Raw genomic sequence first — 23,177 nt, forward strand, 5'->3', positions numbered from 1 at the left:
AGGGCCAACTGAACAAGAAGACCCAGGACTGAGTTAGCCCCACCTGAGTTTTTAGACTTTTGCCATCAGAGACAAACCATCCCAGATATGACTCCAGTGATTTCTGACTTGATTCAGACTTCTTTTTACAAGGTCCAGCCATGAAGAGTGAGCCATGCAGGTCTGGTGAGCAACCACTTACTCAAGAAAGTCTTCCTCAACCTTTTTTTGCTGTTATTCTTTTTAATTCAAGAGAGAAGGGGAGATATTGTTTTAAATTACTCCACTGTGGTACCTCTACCAGCTATAACCACAACTGATGTTTCTACTTGAATTGTCTCTTTTACATCATCACATTTGAGCTTCACAGTAACTCTGCAAGGTAGTAATCACCATACCCACTTTATATGAGGTAACTGAAGGTCCTAGAGGTTAAGTGATTTGCCCAAGGTTATACAGCTCGTTACCAAAGCAGTAGAGCATAGTGGAATAAACAGGGCTTGGACATCTGAAACATCCAGGTTCCAATGCTACCTCTAGCATTTTCTAGCTGTACAACCTTAGGGTTGTTGTGAAGTTGAATAAAATAACATATAAAAATTCCTAAAGATGTAGCTTTACAAATTTAGTTAAGAAATATGAAAGGTAGGGAATAAATTGCTATTGGTAGTACAAATTCACTTGTTATTCAAGAAGACTTCTCCAAATCATATAAGATACAAGATATTACTCTTTAGTGAATAGATTGGAGTCCCAGGTATAGAGTTTCCTAGAAAAACAATGTGGGGTAGTAAGGAGAATATTGGAGTCACTTAGTACATGACCTCAGACAAACCCTTTAACCTGTTTGCACCTCAGTTTTTCAAGTATACAAATAAGCAAATTGCAAATTAATATGAAAAATGTTGAGGAAATGCAAGGCATTATTATTATACTTATTGTAGTGTACGATTGATGTTAATTCAAAGACAACACATTTATCCAGTATTGCTTTTCACAGTTTGTAACTGTTTTTACATACGGCATCTAGCACAACTCCTTGAGTCAAATAGACACGTAAGTTTGTTGCACTGAACTGAATGCATAATCTCATGTGTAGTTATTATTTGGATGCTTTTTTAAATTGCCATTTCAAAGTTAAGAAAATCAAGAAACAAATATTTTATAAATAACTTGTTTAAGAAAATGTCATTTAAAGCATGTTTGGGCCTTGGTTAAAATAATAAAAATGATAATGACTCTTCAGCAAGGGAAGACTATAGGTAAAAATCATTAAATAGGAATTGCCCTAGGCCCCCTTCCAGACCACCAGTAATTTGTACTAGCTTCCTTCTCCATTCATTGGCTTAAAAACTTGACATGTAGTAGGAAATGGGAATGATGGTCCAGACTCCCGAAAATGCCTAGAACTTCTGGGATTGGATTTTTGTAAATGACACACCAATGACAGTTTGTGAATGCATGTCCCAGATCTCATAAAAGCACTGGGTCATATCCCAAATCTATTTTAGGAGAATAAAATGCAGATGATGGAAGATATGTTATGACTTAATTCATTTTAACAAGAATGAGCTTTGTGGAGAAGACGTAAAGGACTTAAATGTTTTTTCTAAAGCCACGTAATGTCCCTGGGCCTCTACACCTCAAATTTATCGTGTACATAAGAGGTAACAATATCTACCCTGTAGGGGTGGTGTAAGGATGAGAAATCATGCATATCAAAGAGCCTGATCTGGAATAGATATTCAATAAGTGGTAGCTATAAGGATACCGCTCTTCAAGATCACTTCATGATTTAACTCTCTATCCCTCAGACAACCCTCCAATTACCAAGTCAATTTTGCAGATATATTGGCCATAAGAAAGGGGTGCCTTGAACAGCAGACACACATATCTCTCTCATCAGAAAAGGTGTTCTCTAGGTAAAGAAAGTTGTGTCTGATGACAAGTCTAAATATTGATAACCAACAATTGCTGCTTTTATATACATTATTTTATTTAACCCTCACAACAACCCTATAGGGATTATTTTTAATTTTATTTTACAGAAGAGGAATTTGTCCAAATTCATGGTGACAAGAGTAAGAATTATATAAAGGTCTTCTGACTCAAATGTGCTTTTTACAATGGTGTGTTGCTGATGTCCTGCAGACATTGACCATCCCCAAGAAGAATGGATAAAAACGATGCATCTGACCATTAGAGGCGAAAGATGAGGCTCTGAATTTATAATAACCCTAAACCCAAGATGATCTGAAGAGGATAACTTAGATAATGAGCAGTTTTTTCATTAGCCTCTCATTCCATCTTTCTATCCTACTCTATACTTGCCTCCTCCTCCCCAACTCACCCTTAAGGGAAACCACAGCTACTTTTTTTATTTCTTTATTCTCCAACTTTTGGAGGTGACTGTCGTATCAGTTCTTCATAAACACAGCACATCTGTGATGTCACCATTTAAAAATGCAGAATGATTGATTGAAACTATGAAAAAAAAAAATCTATGAGGAGCTCTCTGAATATACAAAGAACCAGTTTATTTGCATGAGGCTGAAAAAGGCCTTCCACATAAATGGTGCTAAGCTACAAAAAAAAATTATACTACAATTGTCATGGTAATCTGGAGTTCATGCTTCCAAGCTGCTGATTTCATAAATATAGCCCATTATTGTTCATGTTTGCCCAGGGCAGAAAGAATATGTGAGGCTACACAATAATAACAATTGTGCTACACAAATAACTGTACCCGTGCCAAGGACCGAAAAGAACAAGCAATAAGAGATTTTTAAATGCCACTCACACCCAGGGGTGATAGGACAGTTCAAAACTCATCATTGCTAATTTTTCAGGGCATCGGGTGTCCTGGGAAATGCCTGCATTTAGGACTGGGAAGGCCCAACTTGAATTAGTGTTGACTGTGCAACTTTCTAGTTTTGTAACCTTGGATGAGTCAATGAACCATACATACTAGGCCACATTTTCCTCCTCTAAGTTGAAGATAATAATAGCACCTTCCTGATAGTGCTATTATGATGATTACATGAGGTTTCATGTGAAAGCAGCTAGCCAGATACCTGGCATACAGCAGACACTAGGAAGTGTTAGCTCCTTTTCTTCCTCCTGGAGATTAATTAGGGTTTAAGAAGCTAGAAACAAAATAGAAATAATTTTTAAAGAACTTCAATGGTTTTGCAAAGCCTACCTCAATGACTTTTTGAATAAAATTTATTCATCCATTAGTAAAAATTTTTAAATGCTATACAGTAAGTGAGAGTATTACATATATGTCCCAAAAGTTCCACTGGCTTCTCATGAACAAGCAAATTCAGTTTTATACTTGCCCTATTTATTTTTCTTTTGCTTTCTTTATGAAGAGTCCTGGAAGCTCTAAGAAGGAAAAAAAAATCTTCGGTAGAAAGAAAATATTTGCACTCAAGGCTGCAGGTCCTTTCATCTGCAGATTTCAAAGCATTGTCTCCATCACTAATTACTAGCCCTGCTTAACATGTGGGAATGCTGAGACACCATCAAATTAAGAAGCTTGCCCTAAATCACAAGGCAAGTCAGCGGATGGGCTACAGACAGAACAAAGCTGTCCTGTTTGCCAGCCTTGTGCTCTAAAGTAGGGCACAGGAGAGTCAACAGTCTTCAAGTAATGAAGAGAAAAGTTTGGGGAATTCTGATTCTGAACCTCTGAATCATTGTAGTGACAGGAGCATGGGCTTTGGAGCCCATTTGACTTCAAATCTCAGCTCAGCCCCTTCTGGTTGCATAACCTTAGTCAAATTACATCTTAGTTTCCTATTCTGTAAAATGCAGAAATTCTTACTTCTGCAAGTTTGGGGAAAGTTAAATGATGTAACTTTTGTGAGAGAGCCTAGCATAGCGTCCTGCACTAAGCACATTCACATAGTTGGAAAAAACTAAGACAATCCACATATAGATATAATGACAAATAACTCTTTCAGTCAAATATTTTGAAAGCCATAATCACAGTTCTGTCTCAGTTTAAAACGATGACTGTGTCTTGAACATCTCATAACACACATAGAGGACGCCTTGTTCTGGCCTTCAACATTTTTCTTCCTTGATACTGTGCCTTTTTTTAAAAAAGATTTTATTTATTTATTTTCATAGAGTGGGGAAAGAAGGGAGAAAGAAAGGGAGAAAAACGTGAATTGGTTACCTCTCATACGCTTCACAACCAGGGGTGAACCCACAACTCAGGCACATGTCCTCACCAGGAATCAAACTGGTGACCTTTTGCTTTCTGGGACGATGCCCAACAAAGTGAGCCACCCTAGTCAGGGCTATGCTTTCTTTCATAGCCCAAGTCCAACCTATTAGCAAGTCTGTTGGCTCAACTTCCAATTTATTTCTGAAATTCCAATTTTATTTTCAAAATATATTCCACATCTGACCATTTCTCAGTATCTTCACTGCCACCATTGCCTCTCTCCCTGACCATGACTAAAGCTTTTTAACTAATCTCCCCAATTCCATGGTTGCACCTACATCAATTCTCTTTCTCATAGAGTGATATAAACATGTCAGATCTTGTCATGTCCCTGTTTAAAACCCTCTGGGCCTTCTCATCAACTCCCAACAACTGCCTGTAATGGGGCCAGGTCTTTCCAGGTGAAGTGTATGTTGGCAAAGCACCAAAGGGCAAGTATGTTCTAGATATGCTGGGATGTTTGATGGGATGGAGCATGATGGGGGTAGAAGAAGGAAGAACTAACAGAGAAGGATGGAAGAGGTGTTAGAAAATGCCTAGAGGGAATTAAGTCTGGGCCAGAAGAGGCTTAGAAAAATGTATCTGGAGAGTTTCAGAGAAGCAAAATTACAACTAGAAGCAAAGGGGATCATAATTGTTTTTGTGTTGATGGCATTTTCAAATGTAGTGGCCTTGACTTTTAAAAAGCACAGTAGGGAATCTATTTTAACCTTTCGAAAGGAAGTCAGGTTAATAGGCCAGGAATCCTAATATCAGCACAATGATTATACGAGGATGATGGGCTTTGAAATCAAACAAATTTGAGATTCAATCAAGGTCCTCCATCTATAAGCTATAACACCATGGACAAGTTATTAAAAGCCTGAGCCTCAGCTTCATGCAACCTATATCAGAATGATAAAGAAAATTAAGTGAACAATGCTTATAAAGCGCTCTGCACAGTGTCTGGCAAATGGGAGTAAATGCTCAACGAATGGGGACTGTTGCATTATGGTTGTGATGATGATGAGTAAGGATTTGGTTATCTTTATAACTGCCCCATATTCATTACCTTCACCAATAAACTCTGTCTGTGTCTCACCACTAACAAAGATCTGAAGTAAATCTGTTAAATTTTAAAAGGCTGAGAAGACTGTCCCAATTCTCAGCCACATTTGGCCCTGAGATATGAAAAAAAGGTATATACTTGCACTGGAGGAACTATCTACTCTGTCCCTCAGTCCAGAAAATCAAAGCATGTAAAAAGAGGAATAATATCATATTTGCATTTAAGTATGTATGAATGTAATTATACCCACCCTCCATGCTTAGTGTTTAAAGAAATGTTTTTTTTGTTGATGCATTGTTGTCTCTATAAGCAAGCAAAGGATTTCAGTGATGCTCAATAGAAGAAGCAAGAATTTGACCTAAATCTGAAGAAAATAATTAGCTGTGTTGAGCTTATGCAGACATAATGTGTCTGTATTTTATACTGAATAATGTCAAGAAATTTTCAGGGATAATTTTGATAATATAAAATTTTTGCTCACTGACTATTGAGCTTAACCTCAAGTTAGATACAACCTTTTTTTTTTTTTTTTTTTTGCAAAATTTTACATTATAAGTAGGTAAGCATGGGTATAGTGTCAAAAAGGATTAGGTTCAAATCCTGACTCTGACCCTAGGAACTTGTCCCTCATATGTGAAATGGGAATGATAATGCTACCTCATTGATCAGTTGTTAGGATGAAATGATGATAATTTACATGAAGTTCTTAGTACCATACTAGGTATACAGCAAGTATTCAATGATCTTTTTTCTTTCTTTCTTCCTTTCTTTCTTTCTTTTCCTTTCTTTCTTCCTTTCTTTTTCTCTTTCTTTCTTCTTTTGTAGTATTTGTTATGTCAAAATGCAATGGTATCTAGATAATTCTCGACAGAACGGATCCAAGTAAATCAATTGTTTTTGAAAGGCTGTAAGTCTGAAATTCTATATAAAACAGATTATTTCTATAATTAAATGTCCACCCAAAGGTACTGTGAAAAAAAATTCTTTTTGCTATGTAAGAGAGAGGATTCTGATTGAAACTTCAAGGGTATAATAATTAGTTTAGGCCTATAACAAAACACTGAACTACATACATCCTGCAAACTCCTAGCCTGGTGGGCTTGTTTTCAGACCACTGATTAGAACTCACAAGGCTAGATTTACTGAAGAATGGGACTTATAAAGATCAAATCAATGGGATTCTTCCCGTTCGTTTATTCATTCAACAAGTTAAGTTTTTAGTGCATTCTATGCCTCGAGCACTCTGCAAGACAGAGGGGTTAACAAAAGTAACTAAAACATAGTCCCCATCCTCAAGGAGCACACAGCCTAGAGAGGAAGACAAGTAAAATTGCAATCATAAATGCAATGTAATTAAATTAAAAAAAGAATAAGATCCCAGTGACATGGAAATACACTGGAGGAATACAACGTCTGTGAAACAAGGGGAGGCTTTCTAGGGGAAGCTTTGTATAAGCTGAGGCCTAGAGCAGAAGTAGAAATTCCCCTGGTGTAGCAAGATATGGATGGAGAAAGAAGTCTAATAGGCAGAGGGAGTAATGTGCCCAAAGGCTCAGAAACTAAAGAGAACAAGGAGCTGGAAGAAGTATTGTAATTCAGTTGGGCTGGATTTTGTTAGGGTGCATGGTTAGGTTGAGATCCTTGTAAGCAAAAAAGAAATAAAATCTTTATTCTAAAGACAATATTGAGTCATTAAAGTGTTCCAAGGGTGGGAAATAAAAATACAGAATTGTGTTTTAGAAAGGTTACTCTCTGCAACATTTTACTGTGAGTTCTAGCCAGAGCAAATAAGCAAGTAAAACAAATAAAAGGCATTCAAATTGGAAAGGAAGATGTAAAACTACCTTTATTCACAAATGAGATGATCTTGTGTATATAGAAGATCCTAAAGAAACAACCAAAAAGACTGTTAAATTTAAAAGTTCAACAAGATGTGATTTGATATGATTAGTTGTATTTCTATCCTAGCAATGAATAATCTGAAAATGAAATTGAGAAAAAAATTTTATTTACAACCACATCAAAAAGAAAAAATATTAAGGATAAATTTAACAAAAGAAATATGTCTTGTAACTAAAAACCACAAAGCATCATTGAAAGAAATTAAAGAACACATAAATAAATGGAAAGACTTCTCATGTTCATGCATTAGAAGATTTAAGGTTGTTGAGATGGCTACACTCCCCAATTTAATCTACAGATTCAGCTCAATCCCTATCAGAAGCCCAGCTAACTTCTCTGCGGAAATCCACAAGTTGATTCTACAATTCATATGGAATTGTAAGAGACTCAAAACAGGCAATCTTAGAAAGTAAGAGCAAAATTGAAAGACTCATACTTCCTAACTTCAAACTCATCACCAAGATACAGTAACCAAGACAGTGTGGTGCTGGTATAAGGAGAGACATACAAATCAATGGAATAGAATTGAGACTTCAAAAATAAGCCCACATATTTATGGTCAATTGATTTTCAACAAAAGGGCCAATACAGTTCAATGGGTGAAAGAGTAGTCTTTTCAACAAATGGTACTGGGACAAATGGATTTCCACATGCCAAAGAATGAAGTTGAGCCCCTACCTCATTCCATATACAAAAACCAACTCAAAATAGATTATTGATATAAAACTTTTAGAAGAAACAATTTTCTTAACTATAAAACTCGAACAAAATCATACGTATGGGATCATGTGGAGGGCTATCAGCTGGGAGGGGGAAGGAGGAGAAAGGAGGAAATGGTGCAGAGAACAATTTTCTTAACTATAAAACTCTAGAACAAAATCATACGTATAGGATCATGTGGAGGGCTATCAGCTGGGAGGGGGAAGGAGGAGAAAGGAGGAAATGGTGCAGAGATCAGGAAGCATAACTGGTGGGAACAAAATAGACAGAGGGATGTTAAGAATCGTATAGGAAAGGGAGAAGCCAAAGAACTTACATGCACGACCCATGGACATGAACTAAGGGGAAAGGGATTGCTGGAAGGAAGGGGAAGGGGAGTACTGGGCAAATGGGGGGCAAAGGGAAAAAAATTGGGACAACTGTAACAGCATAATCAATAAAATATACTTTAAAAAATGATAAACCTCTAAGACATAAAAACCTTCATGACCTTGGATTAGGCAATGATTTTTTAGGTATAATATCCAAAGCATGAGCAACAAAAGGAAAAATAGATAAATTGGACTTCATCAAAATTAAAAACAGTTGTGCTTCAAAGGACACTATCAAGACAGTGAAGACAATCCAAGGAATGGGAGAAAAATATTTGCAAATCATATATCTGATGAGCACATTTTCCAGAATATATAAAGAAATTTTACAACTCAACAATAAAAAGGCAAATAACCCAATTAAAAATGAATAAATGATTTGAATAGCTATTTCTCCAAAGAATATATAAAAATGGCTGAGACGTGCACAAGAAGACGCCCAGCATCATTAATCATTAGAGAAATGCACATCAAAACCACAATAAAACACATTCCACACCCACTAAAATGGCTGTAATTTTTTAAATGGACAATAGCAACTGCATATCCACATGTTAAACAATGAAGCTGTTGGAGTTGTTGCAATATCCAATGTTAGCAAGGATGTGGAGAAATTGGACCCCTCACACTTTGCTGGTGAAAATGTAAAATGGCACAGCTACTTGGGAAACAATTAGGCAGTTCCTCAGAGTAAAACAGAGTTACCATATGCTCCAACAGTTGTCTTCCTAGATATATAGCCAAAAGAATTAAAAACATATGTCCACATACAATTTTACATATAAAAATTCATAGTGGCATTGTTCATAATAGCCAAAAGTGAAATCCCAGATGTCCATTACTAATGACTGGGCAAGAGCATCTGTACAGTCAATGTCAAAAGGTCCAACAAGTTCAACTCCTGAGTCCTGGGCTACTCCACAGTTAGAGGTGTGGGAAATGAAGAACTAGCAAAGGAGAATGAGAAGGAATGACCGTGAGTATAGAGTTAAAACCAGGAGAGTATGGTGTCTGTCCTGGAGCCAAATGAAGGGAATTGTTTCAGGAAGGAAGGAGTGAGCAACTATGTTAGATATGATTATAGAGCTAGTTAGATGAGGACTGAACGTTGACCTCCAGATTTATCAATATGGAGGTCATTCACCTTGGTAAGAACAGTTTTAGTTAAGGAAGGGGTAAAACCTGATCAAAGTGGGCTCAAGAGAGATTTAAAGGAAAGGATTTGGAGTCAAGGAATATAGATAATTCTTTAAACTTGTTCAGCTGTGGGGTACGTAGAAGGGAATATGGAGTCGAGAGGTTTATTTTTTTAAGGTGAGAGATACCACAGCACTTTTAAAGTTAATGGCATGATCCTTCAGAAAGGGAAATAGTGATGATGTAAGCAAGAGAGAGAATTGTTGGAGCATAGGGAAGAGGCCTGACTTTTAAAGTACCGGAGAGAGAGAGATATGGATGCAGGTGGGCGGGTTATCTGCTGAAAGGGAAAAGAAAGAGAAGGCATGAGAAATTTAAGGAAAGAGAAGTTATGAAATAATCATTTGGAGAAAGTTTATGGACTTTTAAAATAAAATGATTAGTAGATAATACTAAAGGCCCATTTGAGGCTAGTGGTGATGAATTTGAAGAATCCAGTTGACACTGCTGTGGGTTTCTCATCATCCACTTTCCCAGAAAGGAGGAGAGTTAAATTGTCCAGGGTAGGCGTTTTGTGAGGCAAAATAACACAACAAGAGGAGGCGAGAGAGAAGAAGACATGTCAAGAGAATTATTATAAAGCTGAACCTTGGAACTTAAGTGGGTAAGAAGAGAAGTGAGGACATGAGATGAGTGGGGAATGATAAAGAAGGCTTGGGATCACTGGCTTGTAGGACCCAGGGTGGTATCAGAGAACTATTGGAGTTGAGGTGTTGGAAGGAGTGAGCTGGAAAGAAAGGGGAAGTGGAAAGGTAAGACAGATTATTGGTGGATTCTTAACAAATGGAAACCATTCCTAAAATAATAATAGCAGGCCCTGGCCGGTTAGCTCAGTTGGTTAGAGCATGGTCCCCATACACACCAAGGCTGCAGGTTCGATCTCCACTCAAGGGCACATACAAGAAGCAACCAATGAATACACAAATAAGTGGAACAACAAATCAACCTCTCTCTCTCTCTCTCTCTCTCTCTCTCTCATCAATAATTTTTTTTTAATTGTAGCATTAAGACCAGTTCATGCCCTCAAAGTGCTCACTATGTAGTAGAGAAGACAAGGAGGAAATGAATGTTAAAGATTAGTACAGACAAGGCCTGAGGGAGTCAAAAGAAACGTTCAAGTAAATGTGAAGTTCAAGTCAAGAAAGCATCCAAAGAATATGGCATTTTAGATGAACCTCAAAATGGAGCAAGTGCAGAGCATGGCCCAGTATAGCAGTTAAACCATTGCAACCAGTGTTCAGAAAGCAGAGGCTGGAGCATGAAATGGGAGTTACAGCAGGACTTGAAACTAGAGAGTGGGCTGGGGCCAGGTTAGGAGATCTTTGATATACCAGACCAATGCCTGAGCACTTTTCTGTGGGTAACAATGAGGTCAGGGGCCCTTCTGTGTAATTGAGCCCACTTGTTAGCACAATATGCAGTCATATTGCTTTCTGTATTTTGGTCAAAGTTACTTTCTTCTTTATTATGTACTTAGGTCATATTTAGACTTTTTTCATTTCACTAGGATTTTCTGTTTGTCTTTTTAAGATCATCTCCACTCCACTGCACTGGCATTGTTCAGATTCTCCAAACAATGCACTTAAACATGCCCATTCACTTTCCTTCCAGTGGCCTTCAAATTCATCCCCCAGTATTGATAGGAAAGTCTAATACATGACCCCTTAAGGTCCTGCCGGAGGCAGGTGGGAAATAGGTTGAATGTGATCATAACTATGCTGTCCAGAGCACTACGGCCAACTGAAGAGGGTAAGAGCTGAAGGTGAATAGTTGCATCCTCCCAGGGTAGAGGAAGACACAAGCGTCACAGTCTCACAACTGAGGTGTCACAATTGTTCTCGGAGCTCAGTATCAATACCAATGATGAGGTCAATCTCTTTGCAAGCTCCGTTTATGATGTCATTTGAAAATATTATAACCTCTGTCTTCATGACTAACCAGATGAGTGCTAAAACCATTACCTTCTCTTCCACATCATTGCAGTTTTAGCCAAGGCCCTTCCCTCCTCTGGACTCAAGGTCTTGTCTATAAAATGAGAGGGCTGGATTCGTCCTTCTTTAGGGTTTATGCTCTACTTTTTCTGTTATCATTTATTCTTTATTAAACTCATAACGTGTGCCAGGCATTTTTTCAAGCAGAAAACCCTCTCTCTCCCCCTTTCCTTTTCCCAAGCTCCTGTTAAGAATTTTGTTGGGCTTTTCTTATTTAAACATTTGAAAAAAGTGTTAAAAGATTGATTTCACAAAATACATTTGAAAGAAAATCATGTAAAGGGCTTTGTTTTGTTCCAGCAACTGAAACAATAAAACCACCAGAATGACATGCAGCATTTTGTACTGCCCTCAAGTGGTGGCCCAAACGTCTTTTCCTAGTTGCAGTTTAGGGAATACAGTAAAATGTGTTTCCACAACAGTTCACAGTGTCTATAAGTGGGAGAGTTTTGAGGCCCTGAGGCAAGGGCTTCTGATCAAATCTCTCTTCCTAAAAAGGAGGGGCTGAAGCCCATCATTGTTCACACCTACAGGGTACAAACTTGCTCTTGTTTCTCTTTAAAGAGCTAGTATTTTATAACCATGACTCTCTCCAACCCTTATTCTCTGCTGTCCTTCTTAGTCAAATTGCTCCAATGTCATCTACATACTGTTTTTACTTCTCCATCTTCAATTTATTTTCTATTTCTTAAATTTTTAAAAAACATTTATTTACTTTTAGAAAGAGGGGAAGGAAGGGAGAAAGAGAAGGAGAGAAACATCAATGTATAAGAGATACATTGATCAGTTGTCTCTCACACATAACCCAGACATGCAACCTCGGCACACACCCTGACTGGGAATCAAACCTTTCAGTTTGCAGGCTGGTGCTCAGTCCACTGAGCCACAACAGCCAGGGCTCCGATTTATTTTTTTAACTTTTTACTTTAAAGTAATTTCAATCTTTCAGAAGATTTGCAAGAATATTACAAAGAATTCTCATATACTCTTCACCCAGGTGTACTAGAAGTTAAGATTTTGCCCCAATCGTTCTATTTCTGTGTGTGGCATGTATATGTACACACATGTGCATATTTATGGATGTTTTTTCCTGAACCATTTGAATTGTAGTATTTACCCCTAATATTCTAAATACTTCAGTGTGTATTTTCTAAGAACAAGGACATTCTTTTCTATAACTACATACACACTCCCTGGCCCAGTATGATGATCAAATTTAGGATATTTAACATTAATATAATATTTATATATAGTTCATATTCAAAGTTCATTGATTGGCCTGATAATGTCCTATATAGCAGTTTTCCCTCCAATACAATGTCTGATCCAGTGCCTGATCCCTAATCATGCTTTGCATTTAACTGTCATGACTTTAGCCTCCTTTAATCTAGAATGGTTCCCTAGTCTTTTATTGTTATTTGTGATAGTGTTTTGCAAAATTTCCCTCTATTTGGTTTTGGCTCATGTTTCCTTATGATTAGATTTTGGCAGGGGGCCGGGTGGCAGGAATACTATGAGATAACTCCCCCCAGCAATCACCACACTGTTGTCCATGAGTTCTTTTCCTTTTTTTGCTCAATCCCTCCACTCTCTAACCTCCTTGCAACTAGCTGCTACCCTGGTCTCTCTCTCTCTGAGTCTGTCCCCATTTTCCTTGTTAGTTCAGTTTGTTCACTAGATTTCACATATGAGTGAAAATATGTGGTATTTATATTTCTCTGACTGGTTTATTTAACTAGCATAATGTTCTTCAGGTCCATCTATACTGTCACAAAGGGTAAAATTTTCTTTTTATGTCCTGGTAGTATTCCATTATGTAAGTGTCCCATAATTATCCACTCATCTATTGATGGACAGTTGGGCTGCTCCCATATCTTGGTGATTGTAAATAATGCTGCAATGAACATTAGGTTGCTTATGTTCTTTTGAATTAGTGTTTGGGGTTCCTTTGGATGTATTCCCAGCAGTGGAATCACTGGGTCAAAAGGCAGATCCATTTTTAATTTTTTGAGGTATCTCCATGCTGCTTTCCACAGTGGCTGCATTAATCTGCATTCCCACCAACAGTGCAAAAGGGTTCCCCTTTCTCCACATCCTCACCAGCACTTGTTGTGGGTGATTTACTGATGATAGCCATTCTGACAGGTGTGAGATGATATCTCATTGTGGTTGTAATTTGCATTGTTCTCATGATTAGTGGCGTTGAGCATCTTTTCATATGTCTATAGTCCCCATCTGTTGTCCTCTTCGGAGAAATGTCTATTCAGGCCCTTTGCCCATTTTTTAACTAGGTTGTTTGTTCTTTTACTGTTGAGTTTTGTAACTACTTTGTAAATTTTGGATATTAACCCCTTATCAGACGTATTGGCGAATATGTTCTCCCATTCTGTGGTTTATCTTTTTGTTGATGATTTCATTTGCTGTGCAAATGCTTTTTAGTTTGATGTGGTCCCATTTGTTTATTATTTCTTTTGTTTCCCTTGCCTGGGGACATATATACAATAAAAAATTGCTATAAGCAATGTCCAAGATTTTGCTGCCTATGTTTCCTTCTAGGATTTTTATGGTTTGGTGTCTAACATTTAAGTCTTTGATCCATTTTGTATTCATTCTTTTGTGTGGTCTGGTTTCATTTTTCAGTACATATCTGTCCAATTTTCCCAACACCATTTATTGAATAAACTCTCTTAACCCATTATGTGCTTGCTTCCTCTGTCAAAGATTAATGGACTGTAAAGGTGTGGGTTTATTGCTGGGCTCTCTTTTCTGTTTCATTGATCTACGTGTCTGTCTTTATGCCACTACCATACTGTTTTGGTTACTATGGCCTTATAGTATAGTTTGATATTAGGTAGCGTGATTCCTCCAACTTTTCTTCTTTCTCAGGATTGCTGTTACTATGCAAGGCTTTTTGTGGTTCCATATAAATTTTTGAAATATTTGTTCTAGTTCTCTAAAATACGTCATTGGAATCTTCACAGGAATTACGCTGTATCTGTAGATTGCTTTAAGTAGTGTTGATATTTTAATTATGTTAATTCTTCCCGTCTATAAACACAGTATGTGCTTCCACTTATTTGTATCTTCTTCAGCTTCTTTCTTCAGTGTCATATAATTTTCCATGTACAGGTCTTTTATGTCCTTGGTTAGGTTTATTACTAGGTATTTTATTATTATTTTTGAAGCAATTGTGAATAGGATTATTTTCTTTCTTTATTCCCCCCGTTTTTTATTGTCGTTCTATTACAGTTGTCCCATCTTTCTCCCATTGCTCTCCCTTACCCCACCTAGCTCCCCCTTCTCCCACAATCAATTCCTATCCTGTTGTCCATGTCCATGGATCATTTATACTAGTTCCTTGACTAGACCGTTCCCCTTCTTTTCCCCCTTCTCCCCCCGCCCCCCCCCACTCACCTCTGGTCACTGTCAGTCTGTTCCTTGTTTCCATGCCTCTGTTTCTCTCCCTCTTTTTCCTTCTCCCTCCATTCCCCTCTTGCTAAAATAAAAAATACAAATAAATTTATTTTATTTAAAATAAAATAAAATAAATTTAAATTTTGTTAGGTTTATTTGTTTCTGTTTATATTTAGTTTTGGCTTCCCTTTCATTTTTGTTGATTCAATTTTCTTTTTTCTTTTTTTTTAACTTTCTTTATTGTTATTCTATTACAGTTGTCCCAATTTTTCCCCTTTTGCTTCCCATTGGCCCAGCCCCCCGACTCCCACAGTTAATCCCCACCCTGCCGTCCATGTCCATGGGTCATTCACACTAGTTCCTTGACTAAACCTTTCCCTTTCCCGCCCCCCTCCTCCTCCTCCTTCCTCCTCAATTTTCTTTTTAAATATGTAAAATCTGGGATTGTCCAAAAGTCAAGTCCATATACAAAACATATGAAATGTTTCACAAATCTGTGTCATTTATGTGTAGGAGTCATGCCAAATTTCTCTGCATTGTTCTAGGTTTTACAGTATGTACTATCAAAGCAAGAACACCTCCAATTCATTCTTCAACCTATTTGATGCTTATTTAGTCCCCCTATTTGCCCTGGCTGGTTTAGCTCAGTGGATTGAGCGTCGGCCTGCGAGCTAAGTGTCGCTGGTTCGATCTTCCAGTCAGGGTACATCAGAGAAGGAAAACTCTGACTCCAAAAAACCTCCGCTGCCTTGCGGCATACCTCTTCAGGGGAAAGGCTAAGGGAGTAAACCCTGACAGAAAATCCGGAGCCGGAGTCCCTAAGGCGGTTTGACGTTGTAGTCAACACCGGCAACTCCTGCGGCGCACCTGAAGCCAAGCTGTATTGACTCCGTCTTTCCCTTGGACCCTTCAGCTGCGAAGAGAGGGGGGGTCTGCTGCATGGGCAACAGCAGACCCTCCATATCACCCTGCCCAGGCTCTGTAGCTTCAGCGTCATCGCAAGATATCGATTCAACACAGGAGGAGACAGATACGATGTCACTCCCGAGTCGGACTGCACAGCCATTCTCGGCGGTGCAGATAGACTCTTAAGAAGCTACACCATCGTCTCTCAAGACGGACGGCTGCCGACGACGAGTCCCCCTATTTCACTCAACCTGCTCTTGTCATATCATTGGTGAACCAATATTTTTATATCCTTATCTTATTTGACCCTCTACACTCAGCTGACCTCTCCATTTCTCTTGAAACACTCTCCTCTTCTGGTTTTACTCTCTCTTCACAAGCCTTTCTGCATTCTCCTTGTCTATTCAGCCACCATAAAATATGTTGCTCCTCAGGGCTCTTCTTGGCTCCTTTCACTTCTCTCTGTATACTCTCTTCCTACATGATCTTAACTATTTCTGTGTCTCCAAATGCTATCTTCATCCCAGACCACTCTTCTGGTCTCCAAGTATATAACCAACTGCCTGACTGACACCTGTTTGCATATCTCACTGACATCTTAGCATGTCTGTCAAATCTGCTCTCCCCAGGCTCCTGCCCCTCAGGAAACATCACCTGTATCCACCTGGCAGCTCTAGCCAGAAACCTAGGGATCATTCTAGATTCCTCTATTCTCCTCAACCACAGTGTTCAATCCATCTGCAAAATATGAAAATTTTACCTTCAAAAATAGGTCTGCCCTGGCTAGTGTGGCTCAGTGGATTGACTGTCGGCCTGCAAACCAAAAGGTCTTTGGTTCAATTCCTGGTCAGGGCACATGCCTGGGTTGCAGGCTAGGTCCCCAGTTGAGGGCGTACAAGAGGCAACCAATTGATGTATCTCTTGCACATCAATGTCTCTCTCCCTCTCTTTCCCTCTCCCCTCCCTCTCTCTAAAAAATAAAGAAATAAAATCTTTTTAAAAAATAGATCACATTAGTCCATTTCTCTGTTTCCACTACCACTACCTCACTCATCATCCCTCATCCAGACTATTCATCAGCTTCATAACTGGCTTCCCTTTCATTCCACACACATTCATTCTCCATGAGTAGCTATAATGAATGACCTTTTAAAAACTAAGTAAGAATGCAAAAGTACATTTATTGGATGTTTCTTATGTGTCAGGAACTGCGATAAGCATTTCATACATATTTAACAGTCACAACAAATCCATGAGGTAAAACCCAATTTCACCTCAATTTTATAGGAAAGAAAACTGCAGCGCAGAGAGATTAAGTAATTTGCCCAAGGTCACACAGCTGGCAAATGGTAGAATTTAGGTTTGGACCCAGACTGACTCTTTACCTTCAAGTTTACCTACCACATTATACTGGATTATGTTACTACCCAGCCTGAAATACGTTCATGGCTGCTCACTATAACGGTAATAAGTTCCCAGCTCCACACCAAAGACCACTGAGGCCTGTGACTGACTCCTGCTTACCCTCCTTACTGATTTCCTGCTGCTTCCCTTTCTTCCAGCCACCTGTTTTGTTTTGTTTTTGTTTTCCAACTTCCTCTTCTGTCATCAGGCATTACACATCCTTTCCCTAAATACACTTCTTCATGGCTCTTCTCATTCTTTGGGTCTCACTTAATTATCTGTTTTGAGAGAAATGCCCTCCCCTTGCTAGTTCTTAATTAGCTCCCTTTGTGATATGTACTATCTCAGCCCTATATTTTTTTCCTTTTTAGCCCTTAAAACAATTTGTAATTATTTATTTGTTTGTTTACTTGTTTCATCTCGCTTCCCCACTAAGATGAAGTGCTTTGAAGGCAGAGGCTGTTTCTTAGTCACTTATGCATATCCAGAGCCTAACACAAGCCTAGTACATAGGCTTGTTGAATAAATATATATTATCTTTTTCTACTTAATAGCTTCTGTTTACTCATAATTTCTGCTTCCTCATCACTCCATTTCCTTCCACACATACCCCTACTCAACCTCACGGCCTTTCTCTTTACATCTTTTAATCATAGTTTTTATTGCTACTAATTGCCTCAATTACCTCATTCGTGTTTCCTAGCTGGAATTCCTGAGAGACAAATATTGATTTGCCCAACTCATTTTTTAGGAGTCATGCCACATTTGTAGGTGATTGGCAAGCTCATGGGTTTCTTACCTTGGATCAGATGCTCAGGCCTGGCCCAGCTGTGTGGGTCGGAGTGTGGGTAGGGCAGGTCTGTCTGAACAGTGCTGCCTTTCCACAGGATTCAGCAGGCACCATAATTGATATTTGAGTACAAGTTGCAACTGCAACAGCAGTAAATGGCCAACCAGGCCTCACTAAAGGCTGGGTTTCCCCAGCAGTTGCTTTCTGGGAGGCAGGTCTCAGGTTATCTTGAGTCCTGTTTACTTTGCCTCTGAGGAGAATAGTAAACACAAATTAAAAAGCCTCATATTTACACAGCATTCCTAAGACTATAGAGAATGTTTTCATTCATCTGCATTTGTACCTCCAGCAACCCAGTGATAAAAAGTCATTATCTATTCATAAAAGAAACAATAGGCAAGCACATAAATGCAACACCAAAACCCATAGATGTACCTAATTATGCAGTATTAAAACATACAGAACTGCAGGGAGAAATAGATAGGTGTATAATTGTATCTGGAGCTTTTCTTATCTCCCTTTCAGAAACTTGTATATCAAGGTTTGAAGTCTAATTACCATATTTTAACAATTCTTATATAAGGTTGAACTCTAGGAATATTAAAGACATAATAAATGTGAAAAATAAAGTTACAAAAGAAAATATATAGAAGACTATTATAGTTCATGACTGAGGAAAAACAAAGGCAAAACTTAAAAAGCACAAACTTTAAGATGATATTGATGAATAAAAAGGATTTCTATCCAACAAAGACACTGTGGGCAAAGTAAGTAGAAGAGAGACTGAGAAGATATTTTAAATACTTAATACACAAAACCCTTGCAAATAAACAAGAGGGCAGTAACCTCTAGGAAAAAATAAGTAAAAAATGTGAAGGAGAAAATCCAAAATTCAAAAGGTGTATGAAGAGATGTTAAAAAATATTAGCAATGTGCTATCTTTTTCCATCTATTAAACTATAAAAATTTGATGATGCACAACCTGGTGGGGTTGTGAGGCTGCTGGTACTCTTATGCATGGTGATGGGCATATGGACTAGTATAGCCATTGTGGAAGGCAATCTGACATAAGTTATGCAAATTAAGAACTTATATTCTATGAGCCCACAATTCTACTCCTGGGATATATTACAAAGAAGGTCTTATGCTAGTACATAAAGGGGTATACATTAAAATACTAATTGCTGTATTATTTATGATGGTGGGAACTTGAAGACAACCTGGCTGTCAATCACTGAGAGAGCTGATAGCTAAAATATGGTAAGTGTTATATCATGTAATATTATACAGCAATCAGAAGTAATAGATTATATATACACAGCAACATGAATGGATTTTAAAAACAGTACTCAGTGGGAAACATAAAGAAACAAAATGAGATTTAAATACTATACCATCTACATTAATTAAAAATAGATCCATGCAGCCCTGGTCAGCTCAGTTGATTGGAGCATCACCCTCTACATTGAAAATTTGGGAGTTTGATTCCTGGTCAGGGCACATACCTCAGCTGCGGATTCGCTCTCCAATGGGGGCACATGTGGGAGGCAAACAATAGGTGATTCTCATATCAATATTTCTTTCTCTCTCTCCCTTCCTCTCTCTCTAAAAAACAAATAAATCAATCAATAAACAAAAACGCACATATTGTAAGAACATATACAAACTAAAAGATATATATCAAATAGAAGAACTTAGTTGCCTGTGTGAGAAAGGGAAGGAAAATAAAAGTGAAAAAATAACAAAAATTTAAAGCACTAATCACCCACCAAAGAGAGTAAAGTGCCATATACTGTGGAGAATATTAACTAAACCCTCTCAACTCAAGTTCAAACCAACCAACGAATGAATGAACACAAAACTGGAAGGAAAGACAACAAAAGTATTGCACAGTTTTCTCTGGATTTGGAGATAAATGAGAAATGTTTATGTTCTTGTTAATATGTTAGCAGACCCTAAATTTATTTTTCTTTTCTTTTTTCTTTTTTTTTTTTTTTTTCACTGTGTGGTTGCCTCTCACTCACGTCCCCAACTGGGGGCCTGATGTGCAACCTAGTAATGTACCCTGACTGGGAATCGAACCAGCGACACTTGGCTCGCAGGCCGACGCTCAATCCACTGAGCCACAGCAGCCAGGGCTGACCCTAAATTTTTCACATTGAACACCTGTTACTTTTTAAAATTAAACATATAATCAGAATTTAAAAAAAAAAAAAACCTCATCTGGAAGAATATGTTTCAGTGGCAGAATGGTGGTGTTCCAATGATAAGTCCCAGAAAGAAACAAAAAATTTCAAAGTGCAGATGGGGTGGTCGTAGGCATGAATTTTTTTTATTGTTAAAGTACCTTAATTTCTGAAATAAAGTGTGTACCATCACTTTAACCAAGGCAAAAGCAACAGCTTAAAACATTTTAAATGTATTCTTATTCTGCATGAAAATTAATATTTTATCTGGTGATACTTGAAAATATATAACAGTTGGTAGATGTGACTGACCAATCAGAGCAGACAAGGGCTGTAAACACTGCTCATATCACGCTGCCATCCCTCAAGTATAGATCACCCACACAGCAGCCCTCCAGCTCCAAGACAATGTTTAAACTCGGCACCTGAAGCCTTGCTCTTTTTCACAATGGGAAGGCTTGTGTTATAGTAACAAGCATAAAGGTGAAGGGTGCCAAAATATGCCACCCCCTAGAAATGCCACTTTGGCAAAAGGATTATTTTCAGCTAACTTGAAAAACAGCAGATATAAAAGGGACACTCTGATCTCCCCTTTTCTGCCTGAAAACAGAAAACTCCCATGTGAGAGCTGTCCTCCATATATCAGGAAAGAAACATTTTTATGGCCAAGGACGGAAAGCTGAGATGGAGAATTCTGCACAAACAGACCTTCTTAAAATAACTCTTATCATCCTTTAGCCTCCCTGAGTATATTAGTTATTTTCCACAAATGTCTCTCCTTGTTCAACCTCCTATTAAAGCATTTAGGTTTTGCCACGTCTTTGGGTCTTTAGTTCCTTATGAGGGCTCCTATGTCACGTAAAGTTTTTATTAAATGAATGTGTATGTTTCTCTCCTGTTAATGTGTCTTATGTCAATTAAATTCTCAGGCCCAGCCAAAGACCCTAAGAGGCTAAAATCTTGCCTTTCCTACGAAGCAAAATTTCCCGAACCAGGATACTCCAAAGATTGTAAGGCCCAGAAACTTGGCCAGGCACCAACACACTGGAAAGAAGAAGAAACCGTTCTTGCTGCTCCTTTCTGATCTCACCCACCCACCTGCTGCCATCTAATGCCCTACTTTTGGCTCTGAAATTCAGTCCACACATCCCCTTCTCCACCAGACAGATTGTTAGGCATTCTACAAGATCTGGCTCAAAAGTCACTTCCTTCATAAAATCTTCCCTGAAACCATTAGCCAGAGTTTTGTTCATTCTTTTAACTAATACTTATTGAGCACTTTTTAAGTTCCAGATCCATATTTTTAGCCCTGTGCTATCAAATGACAGCTATGTCTGGGCCTAGCTCACCAGCTGCACTTGGATTAGTCCTCGGTGTTCTGGTAAAACAAAGGAAGGAAGGAGTCAGCATGTAATCCTTACAGCTGAGTTTGCAGTAGGTCCCTTTATTAACCCAGTTTCACAAATGTGAAAAATGAGGCACAGGAAAGTTAGATTATTTGCCCAAGATAATACAGCTGATAACTAGATAAAGCCAGGAACCAACCATGGTGGCCTTGAAGAGCTCACAGCTACACTAGCTGTATCACTTCTTAATATGTAAAGGCTGTCAGGCTTAATTGCTGTTTGTAGGTTTGGGGTTCTTGATTTTGTTTTGTTTTTGAGAAATATTTTTAAAAAGGGAAATCTCTCTGTGCTTATTTTCCTTGAAAGGGTATTTCTTCCATGTGGAACATTGCCTACTATCGGTATCCAATTAGTAATAGATATACATTCACTCAGTCAACAGACAAATGCAAGGGAAGGATAAGCTTTGGAACCAGACAAACTTGAGTGCAGATATTGGCCCTGCCCATTACCAGCTGTTTGACCCACTCTGAGCAGTTCCCGTATCTGTAAAAGGGAGATAATAATGGTGTCCTGTACAATGGCTGCCATGAGGGCTAAGTGAGCACATAGCAGAAGCTCCTCAAGTTTAGATTGCTTTGTAAACTGTAAAGAGCTACGTGAATGTATATGACAATGAAGTTGTGAGCAGGTGGTACAGGAAAGATAAATATAAAACCAGCAAAACCTGCAAACAAGTAATGACTAAAAATTAGGGCACACAACAGCAAAGAAGCAAAAGGACTTTCATAAAGTATCTTTCTTTATGTTAAGAAATCTGATTTTGTTTTTAAGTGCTTGATACAGCTGCAAGAAGAAAATATCATAAACCACAAGTACAACCATCAGAACTGCATAGTAAATACTAAAAAATATACATATGTAAACAAAATCCCCAGACGTATCAGATAAATCAAAAGAGAGGATCAGTTTTATACAGAAGCTTATTTACCAACAGTTAATTTTATAAACACCATGATAACCACAGTAGTAATAGCTACTATTTGTTGACTGTTTATTTATAATCCCTACAACAGCCTCATGAAATAGAAATCATCACACCTTTTCCATTGACAAGGAAGTAGAAGCAGCAAGAGATGATGTGACTTTCCCAAGGTCGTATAGAGCAAAGGACAAGTCCAAAGTTCACTCAAAAAGGGCAAAGGATTTTGCTCCCCAGATTTCACCAACCTCACAAACATTTCTTCTTTTAAGCAACATCATTTGCCTCTGAGTGATAACCATTTGACCCAGTAACAGTTCATCCTTCCGGTCAACATGAACTTCTTTCTTTTTACCCAGAAACATTCTTTTAGCATCAACTTCCTTCATCTGCCTGCCATTTCCTGGTTCCTCAGAAAAATCCTCTTTATTTCCCTCTTCTTCAATTCCCCAGAAGTCATCCTCCCTTTCCTCCTCCTCTTCCCTTTTCTTCTTAGCTTCTTCTTCCTGTTTTCTTTTTTCCATTTCTTCAAACAGTTCTCTTCATTGCTTCTCAACATCCTGTTTAGAATGTGGAATTTCAAAATAATTTACAGATGGTATAAACAAAGTTTATCCACTTTAGAAATGTCTGGTGTCTTCCCACACTCTTAGAGCTTTCTGGGATGATGTTTATTTACATACAAATTTTCAGTATGCATGGAG

The 23,177-nt window shown here is 38.1% G+C and overlaps 1 non-coding gene and 1 pseudogene across 1 annotated transcript; both read right to left on the bottom strand.

Moving 5' to 3' along the window:
- Nucleotides 1–15,329: 15,329 nt before the first annotated feature.
- Nucleotides 15,330–15,435, bottom strand: LOC150014887 (U6 spliceosomal RNA). The gene has a single exon (XR_016510230.1). It is a non-coding gene; the product is annotated as a U6 spliceosomal RNA (small nuclear RNA).
- A 7,241-nt stretch (nucleotides 15,436–22,676) lies between these two features.
- The window catches only part of LOC150014888 (calreticulin-like), a 28,722-nt pseudogene continuing 28,221 nt past the window's right edge, over nucleotides 22,677–23,177 (bottom strand).

This window comes from Furipterus horrens, unplaced genomic scaffold (genome assembly GCF_987537825.1).
Source record: "Furipterus horrens unplaced genomic scaffold, mFurHor1.1.pri manual_scaffold_3, whole genome shotgun sequence".
NCBI classification, from domain to species: domain Eukaryota; kingdom Metazoa; phylum Chordata; class Mammalia; order Chiroptera; family Furipteridae; genus Furipterus; species Furipterus horrens.